General features: G+C 37.2%; 28 pseudogenes; all 28 read left to right on the top strand.

Annotated features, from left to right (window-relative positions):
- Positions 1–38: 38 nt before the first annotated feature.
- Positions 39–157, top strand: LOC148445454 (5S ribosomal RNA; annotated as a pseudogene).
- Positions 158–273: 116 nt separating this feature from the next.
- On the top strand, positions 274–392 carry LOC148445453 (5S ribosomal RNA; annotated as a pseudogene).
- Positions 393–508: 116 nt separating this feature from the next.
- On the top strand, positions 509–628 carry LOC148445452 (5S ribosomal RNA; annotated as a pseudogene).
- A 116-nt stretch (positions 629–744) lies between these two features.
- LOC148445451 (5S ribosomal RNA) lies at positions 745–863 on the top strand (annotated as a pseudogene).
- Positions 864–979: 116 nt separating this feature from the next.
- LOC148445450 (5S ribosomal RNA) lies at positions 980–1098 on the top strand (annotated as a pseudogene).
- A 116-nt stretch (positions 1099–1214) lies between these two features.
- On the top strand, positions 1215–1333 carry LOC148445449 (5S ribosomal RNA; annotated as a pseudogene).
- A 116-nt stretch (positions 1334–1449) lies between these two features.
- LOC148445448 (5S ribosomal RNA) lies at positions 1450–1568 on the top strand (annotated as a pseudogene).
- A 115-nt stretch (positions 1569–1683) lies between these two features.
- LOC148445447 (5S ribosomal RNA) lies at positions 1684–1802 on the top strand (annotated as a pseudogene).
- A 350-nt stretch (positions 1803–2152) lies between these two features.
- Positions 2153–2271, top strand: LOC148445446 (5S ribosomal RNA; annotated as a pseudogene).
- Positions 2272–2387: 116 nt separating this feature from the next.
- LOC148445445 (5S ribosomal RNA) lies at positions 2388–2506 on the top strand (annotated as a pseudogene).
- Positions 2507–2621: 115 nt separating this feature from the next.
- Positions 2622–2740, top strand: LOC148445444 (5S ribosomal RNA; annotated as a pseudogene).
- Positions 2741–3090: 350 nt separating this feature from the next.
- LOC148445443 (5S ribosomal RNA) lies at positions 3091–3209 on the top strand (annotated as a pseudogene).
- A 116-nt stretch (positions 3210–3325) lies between these two features.
- Positions 3326–3444, top strand: LOC148445442 (5S ribosomal RNA; annotated as a pseudogene).
- Positions 3445–3560: 116 nt separating this feature from the next.
- On the top strand, positions 3561–3679 carry LOC148445441 (5S ribosomal RNA; annotated as a pseudogene).
- A 115-nt stretch (positions 3680–3794) lies between these two features.
- On the top strand, positions 3795–3913 carry LOC148445440 (5S ribosomal RNA; annotated as a pseudogene).
- A 350-nt stretch (positions 3914–4263) lies between these two features.
- LOC148445439 (5S ribosomal RNA) lies at positions 4264–4382 on the top strand (annotated as a pseudogene).
- Positions 4383–4498: 116 nt separating this feature from the next.
- Positions 4499–4617, top strand: LOC148445438 (5S ribosomal RNA; annotated as a pseudogene).
- A 115-nt stretch (positions 4618–4732) lies between these two features.
- Positions 4733–4851, top strand: LOC148445437 (5S ribosomal RNA; annotated as a pseudogene).
- Positions 4852–4967: 116 nt separating this feature from the next.
- LOC148445436 (5S ribosomal RNA) lies at positions 4968–5086 on the top strand (annotated as a pseudogene).
- Positions 5087–5201: 115 nt separating this feature from the next.
- Positions 5202–5320, top strand: LOC148445435 (5S ribosomal RNA; annotated as a pseudogene).
- A 114-nt stretch (positions 5321–5434) lies between these two features.
- Positions 5435–5553, top strand: LOC148445434 (5S ribosomal RNA; annotated as a pseudogene).
- Positions 5554–5669: 116 nt separating this feature from the next.
- On the top strand, positions 5670–5788 carry LOC148445433 (5S ribosomal RNA; annotated as a pseudogene).
- A 116-nt stretch (positions 5789–5904) lies between these two features.
- On the top strand, positions 5905–6023 carry LOC148445432 (5S ribosomal RNA; annotated as a pseudogene).
- A 116-nt stretch (positions 6024–6139) lies between these two features.
- LOC148445431 (5S ribosomal RNA) lies at positions 6140–6258 on the top strand (annotated as a pseudogene).
- Positions 6259–6599: 341 nt separating this feature from the next.
- On the top strand, positions 6600–6718 carry LOC148445430 (5S ribosomal RNA; annotated as a pseudogene).
- A 116-nt stretch (positions 6719–6834) lies between these two features.
- Positions 6835–6953, top strand: LOC148445429 (5S ribosomal RNA; annotated as a pseudogene).
- A 116-nt stretch (positions 6954–7069) lies between these two features.
- On the top strand, positions 7070–7188 carry LOC148445428 (5S ribosomal RNA; annotated as a pseudogene).
- Positions 7189–7304: 116 nt separating this feature from the next.
- LOC148445427 (5S ribosomal RNA) lies at positions 7305–7423 on the top strand (annotated as a pseudogene).
- Positions 7424–7500: the final 77 nt, after the last annotated feature.

Genomic DNA, 7500 nt, shown 5'->3' with positions numbered 1-7500 from the left:
TAAGAAGTAATAGAGGTCTAAATTTAATGATTTTGAGCACCTACAGCCAAACCACACTGGACTTGCCCAATCTCATCTGATCTTGGAAGCTATGCGGTGTTGGGCCTGGTTAGTACTTGGACAGGAGACCAACTGGGAATACCAGGTGCTGTAGGTAATTTTATATAGCAATAACATTCTTTTCTGTTACATTTTACATTACATTTTTTCAACTTATCAATGAATTTACTTGAGTTAAGAAGTAAAAGAGGTCTAAAGTTAATATTATCGAGCACCTGCAGCCAAACCACACTGGACATGCCCAATCTTGTCTGATCCTGGAAGCTATTCAGTGTTGGGCCTGGTTAGTACTTGGATGGGAGACCAACCAGGAGTCCCAGGTGCTGTAGGTAATTTTATATAGCCATAACATTCTTTTCTATTACATTTTCCATTTAATTTTTTCAACTTATCAATGAATTTACTTGAGTTAAGAAGTAATAGCGGTATTAATTTAATGCTTTTGAGCACCTACAGCCAAACCACACTGGACATGCCCAATCTCGTCTGATCTTGGAAACTATGCAGTGTTGGGGCCTGGTTAGTAATTGGATGGGAGACCACTTGGGAATACCAGGTGCTGTAGGTAATTTTATACTGCCATAACATTCTTTTCTATTACATTTTACATTTAATTTTTTCAACTTATCAATGAATTTACTTGAGTTAAGAAGTAAAAGAGGTCTAAAGTTAATGTTTTTGAGCACCTGCAGCCAAACCACACTGGACATGCCCAATCTCGTCTGATCTTGGAAGCTATCCAGTGTTGGGCCTGGTAAGTACTTGGATGGGAGACCACCTGAGAATACCAGGTGCTGTAGGTAATTTTATACAGCCATAACATTCTTTTCTATTACATTTTACATTTAATTTTTTGAACTTATCAATGAATTTACTTGAGTTAAGAAGTAATAGAGGTCTAAAGTTAATGATTTTGAGCACCTACAGCCAAACCACACTGGACATGCCCAATCTCGTTTGATCTTGGAAGCTATGCAGTGTTGGGCCTGGTTAGTACTTGGATGGGAGACGACCTAGGAATCCCAGGTGCTGTAGGTAATTTTATACTACCATAATATTCTTTCCTATTACATTTTACATTTAATTTTTTCAACTTATCAATGAATTTACTTGAGTTAAGAAGTAATAGAGGTCTAAAGTTAATGCTTTAGAGCACCTACAGCCAAACCACACTGGACATGCCCAATCTCGTCTGATCTTGGAAGCTATGCAGTGTTGGACCTGGTTTGTACTTGGATGGGAGACCACCTGGGAATAGCAGGTGCTCTAGGTAATTTTATACTGCCGTTACATTCTTTTCTATTACATTTTACATTTAATTTTTTCAACTTATCAATGAATTTACTTGAGTTAAGAAGTAATTGAGGTCTAAATTTAATGCTTTTGAGCACCTACAGCCAAACCACACTGGACATGCCCAATCTCATCTGATCTTGGAAGCTATGCAGTGTTGGGCCTGGTTTGTACTTGGATGGGAGACCACCCGGGAATACCATGTGCTGTATGTAATTTTAGACAGCCAAAACATTCTTTTCTGTTACATTTTACATTTAATTTTTTCAACTTATCAAAGAATTTACTTGAGTAAAGAAGTAAAAGAGGTCTAAAGTTAATGTTTTGAGCTCCTTCAGCCAAACCACACTGGTCTTGCCCAATCTCATCTGATCTTGGAAGCTATGCAGTGTTGGGCCTGGTTAGTACTTAGATGGGAGACCACCTGGGAATAGCAGGAGCTGTAGGTAATTTTATACTGCCATAACATTCTTTTTTATTATATTTTACATTTCATTTTACAACTAATCATTGAATTTACTTGAGTTAAGAAGTAAAAGAGGTCTAAAGTTAATGTTTTTGAGCACCTACAGCCAAACCACACTGGACATGCCCAATCTCGTCTGATCTTGTAAGCCTTGCTGTGTTGGGCCTGGTTTGTACTTGGATGGGAGACCACCTGGGAATACCAGTTGCTGTAGGAAATTTTATACAGCCAAAACATTCTTTTCTATTACATTTTACATTTAATTTTTTCAACTTATCATTGAATTTACTTGAGTTAAGAAGTAAAAGAGATCTAAAGTTAATGTTTTTGAGCACTTACAGCCAAACCACACTGGACATGCCCAATCTTGTTTGATCTTGGAAGCTATGCAGTGTTGGGTCTGGTTAGGACTTGGATGGGAGACCACCTGGGAATACCAGGTGCTGTAGGTAATTTTATACTGCCATAACATTCTTTTCTATTACATTTTACATTTAATTTTTTCAACTTATCAATGAATTTACTTGAGTTAAGAAGTAATAGAGGTCTAAAGTTAATGGTTTTGGGCACCTACAGCCAAACCACACTGGACGTGCCCAATCTCGTCTGATCTTGGAAGCTATGTAGTGTTGGGCCTGGTTAGTACTTGGATGGGAGACCACCTGGGAATACCAGGTGCTGTATGTAATTTTAGACAGCCAAAACATTCTTTTCTATTATATTTACATTTAATTTTTTCAACTTATCAATGAATTTACTTGATTTAAGAAGTAAAAGAGGTCTAAAGTTAATGTTTTTGAGCACCTACAGCCAAACCACACTGGACATGCCCAATCTTGTCTGATTTTGGAAGCTATGCAGTGTTGGGCCTGGTTAGTACTTGGATGGGAGTCCACCTGGGAATACCAGGTGCTGTAGGTAATTTTATACAGCCATAACATTCTTTTCTAATACATTTTACATTTAATTTTTCAACTTATCAATGAATTTACTTGAGTAAAGAAGTAAAAGAGGTCTAAAGTTAATGTTTTTGAGCTCCTTCAGCCAAACCACACTGGACATGCCCAATCTCGTCTGATCTTGTAAGCTATGCAGTGTTGGGCATGGTTAGTACTTGGATGGGAGACGACCTAGGAATCCCAGGTGCTGTAGGTAATTTTATACTACCATAATTGTCTTTTCTATTACATTTTACATTTAATTTTTTCAACTTATCAATGAATTTACTTGAGTAAAGAAGTAAAAGAGGTCTAAAGTTAATGTTTTTGAGCTCCTTCAGCCAAACCACACTGGTCATGCCCAATCTCGTCTGATCTTGGAAGCTATGCAGTGTTGGGCCTGGTTTGTACTTCGATGGGAGACCACCTTGGAATACCAGGTGCTGTATGTAATTTTAAACAGCCAAAACATTCTTTTCAAATACATTTTACATTTAATTTTTTCAACTTATCAATGAATTTACTTGAGTTAAGAAGTAAAAGAGGTCTAAAGTTAATGTTTTTGAGCACCTGCAGCCAAACCACACTGGTAATGCCCAATCTTGTCTGATCTTGGAAGCTAACCAGTGTTGGGCCTGGTTAGTACTTGGATGGTAGACCACCTGAGAATACCAGGTGCTGTAGGTAATTTTATACAGCCATAACATTCTTTTCTATTACATTTTACATTTAATTTTTTGAACTTATCAATGAATTTACTTGAGTTAAGAAGTAATAGAGGTCTAAAGTTAATGATTTTGAGCACCTACAGCCAAACCACACTGGACATGCCCAATCTCGTCTGATCTTGGAAGCTATGCAGTGTTGGGCCTGGTTAGTACTTGGATGGGAGACTACCTGGGAATACCAGGGCCTGTAGGTAATTTTATGCAGCCATAACATTCTTTTCTATTACATTTTACATTTAATTTTTTCAACTTATCAAAGAATTTACTTGAGTAAAGAAGTAAAAGAGGTCTAAAGTTAATGTTTTGAGCTCCTTCAGCCAAACCACACTGGTCTTGCCCAATCTCATCTGATCTTGGAAGCTATGCAGTGTTGGGCCTGGTTAGTACTTAGATGGGAGACCACCTGGGAATAGCAGGAGCTGTAGGTAATTTTATACTGCCATAACATTCTTTTTTATTATATTTTACATTTCATTTTACAACTAATCATTGAATTTACTTGAGTTAAGAAGTAAAAGAGGTCTAAAGTTAATGTTTTTGAGCACCTACAGCCAAACCACACTGGACATGCCCAATCTCGTCTGATCTTGTAAGCCTTGCTGTGTTGGGCCTGGTTTGTACTTGGATGGGAGACCACCTGGGAATACCAGTTGCTGTAGGAAATTTTATACAGCCAAAACATTCTTTTCTATTACATTTTACATTTAATTTTTTCAACTTATCATTGAATTTACTTGAGTTAAGAAGTAAAAGAGATCTAAAGTTAATGTTTTTGAGCACCTACAGCCAAACCACACTGGACATGCCCAATCTTGTTTGATCTTGGAAGCTATGCAGTGTTGGGTCTGGTTAGTACTTGGATGGGAGACCACCTGGGAATACCAGGTGCTGTAGGTAATTTTATACTGCCATAACATTCTTTTCTATTACATTTTACATTTAATTTTTTCAACTTATCAATGAATTTACTTGAGTTAAGAAGTAATAGAGGTCTAAAGTTAATGGTTTTGGGCACCTACAGCCAAACCACACTGGACATGCCCAATCTCGTCTGATCTTGGAAGCTATGTAGTGTTGGGCCTGGTTAGTACTTGGATGGGAGACCACCTGGGAATACCAGGTGCTGTATGTAATTTTAGACAGCCAAAACATTCTTTTCTATTATATTTACATTTAATTTTTTCAACTTATCAATGAATTTACTTGATTTAAGAAGTAAAAGAGGTCTAAAGTTAATGTTTTTGAGCACCTACAGCCAAACCACACTGGACATGCCCAATCTCGTCTGATTTTGGAAGCTATGCAGTGTTGGGCCTGGTTAGTACTTGGATGGGAGACCACCTGGGAATACCAGGTGCTGTAGGTAATTTTATACAGCCATAACATTCTTTTCTATTACATTTTACATTTAATTTTTTCAACTTATCAATGAATTTACTTGAGTTAAGAAGTAATAGAGGTCTAAAGTTAATGCTTTTTAGCACCTACAGCCAAACCACACTGGACATGCCCAATCTCGTCTGATCTTGGAAGCTATGCAGTGTTGGGCCTGGTTAGTACTTGGATGGGAGACCACCTGGGAATACCAGGAGCTGTTTGTAATTTTATACTGTAATAACATTCTTTTCTATTACATTTTACATTTCATTTTTCAACTTATCAATGAATTTACTTGAGTTAAGAAGTAATAGAGGTCTAAAGTTAATTTTTTTGAGCACCTACAGCCAAACCACACTGGACATGTCCAATCTCGTCTGATCTTGGAAGCTATGCAGTGTTGGGCCTGGTTAGTACTTGGATGGGAGACCACCTGGGAATACCAGGTGCTGTAGATAATTTTATGCAGCCTAACATTCTTTTCTATTACATTTTACATTTAATTTTTCAACTTATCAATGAATTTACTTGAGTAAAGAAGTAAAAGAGGTTTAAAGTTAATGTTTTTGAGCTACTTCAGCCAAACCACACTGGACATGCCCAATCTCGTCTGATCTTGTAAGCTATGCAGTGTTGGGCCTGGTTAGTACTTTGATGGGAGACGACCTAGGAATCCCAGGTGCTGTAGGTAATTTTATACTACCATAATAGTCTTTTCTATTACATTTTACATTTAATTTTTTCAACTTATCAATGAATTTACTTGAGTTAAGAAGTAATAGAGGTCTAAAGTTAATGCTTTTGAGCACCTACAGCCAAACCACACTGGACATGCCCAATCTCGTCTGATCTTGGAAGCTATGCAGTGTTGGACCTGGTTTGTACTTGGATGGGAGACCACCTGGGAATACCAGGTGCTGTAGGTAATTTTATACTGCGGTAACATTCTTTTCTATTAGATTTTACATTTAATTTTTTCAACTTATCAATGAATTTACTTGAGTTAAGAAGTAATAGAGGTCTAAATTTAATGCTTTTGAGCACCTACAGCCAAACCACACTGGACTTGCCCAATCTCGTCTGATCTTGGAAGCTATGCGGTGTTGGGCCTGGTTAGTACTTGGACAGGAGACCAACTGGGAATACCAGGTGCTGTAGGTAATTTTATATAGCAATAACATTCTTTTCTGTTACATTTTACATTACATTTTTTCAACTTATCAATGAATTTACTTGAGTTAAGAAGTAAAAGAGGTCTAAAGTTAATATTATCTAGCACCTGCAGCCAAACCACACTGGACATGCCCAATCTTGTCTGATCCTGGAAGCTATTCAGTGTTGGGCCTGGTTAGTACTTGGATGGGAGACCAACCAGGAATCCCAGGTGCTGTAGGTAATTTTATATAGCCATAACATTCTTTTCTATTACATTTTACATTTAATTTTTTCAACTTATCATTGAATTTACTTGAGTTAAGAAGTAAAAGAGGTCTAAAGTTAATGTTTTTGAGCACCTACAGCGAAACCACACTGGACATGCCCAATCTCGTCTGATCTTGGAAGCTATGCAGTGTTGGGCCTGGTTTGTACTTGGATGGGAGACTACCTGGTGCTGTCGGTAATTTTAGACAGCCATAGCATTCTTTTCTATTACATTTTACATTTAATTTTTTCAACTTATCAATGAATTTACTTGAGTTAAGAAGTAAAAGAGGTCTAAAGTTAATGTTTTTGAGCACCTACAGCCAAACCACACCGGACATGCCCAATCTCGTCTGATCTTGGAAGCTATGAAGTGTTTGGTCTGGTTAGTACTTGGATGGGAAACCACCTGGGAATACCAGGTGCTGTAGGTAATTTTATACTGCCATAACATTCTTTTCTATTACATTTTACATTTAATTTTTTCAACTTATCAATGAATTTACTTGAGTAAAGAAGTAAAAGAGGTCTAAAGTTAATGTTTTTGAGCTCCTTCAGCCAAACCACACTGGACATGTCCAATCTCATCTGATCTTGGAAGCTATGCAGTGTTTGGCCTGGTTAGTACTTGGATGGGAGACCACCTGGGAATACCAGGTGCTGTATGTAATTTTATACTGCCATAACATTTTTTTCTATTACATTTTACATTTAATTTTTTCAACTTATCAATGAATTTACTTGAGTTAAGAAGTAATAGAGGTCTAAATTTAATGCTTTTGAGCACCTACAGCCAAAGCACACTGGACATACCCAATCTTTTCTGATCTTGGAAGCTATGCAGTGTTGGGCCTGGTTTGTACTTGGATGCGAGACCACCTGGGAATACCTGGTGCTGTAGGTAATTTTAGACAGCCATAACATTCTTTTCTATTACATTTTACATTTAATTTTTTCAACTTATCATTGAATTTACTTGAGTTAAGAAGTAAAAGAGGTCTAAAGTTAATGTTTTTGAGCACCTACAGCCAAACCACACTGGACATGCCCAATCTCGTCTGATCTTGGAAGCTATGCAGTGTTTGGCCTGGTTAGTACTTGGATGGGAGACAACCTTGGAATACCTGGTGCTGTAGGTAATTTTATACTGCCATAACATTCTTTTCTATTACATTTTACATTTAATTTTTTCAACCTATCAATGAATTTACTTGAG

The sequence above is a fragment of the Taudactylus pleione genome, unplaced genomic scaffold (genome assembly GCF_031769625.1).
Source record: "Taudactylus pleione unplaced genomic scaffold, aTauple2 ptg001270l, whole genome shotgun sequence".
Taxonomy (NCBI): Eukaryota; Metazoa; Chordata; class Amphibia; order Anura; family Myobatrachidae; genus Taudactylus; species Taudactylus pleione.
This window is presented reverse-complemented; position numbering and strand designations above follow the sequence as displayed.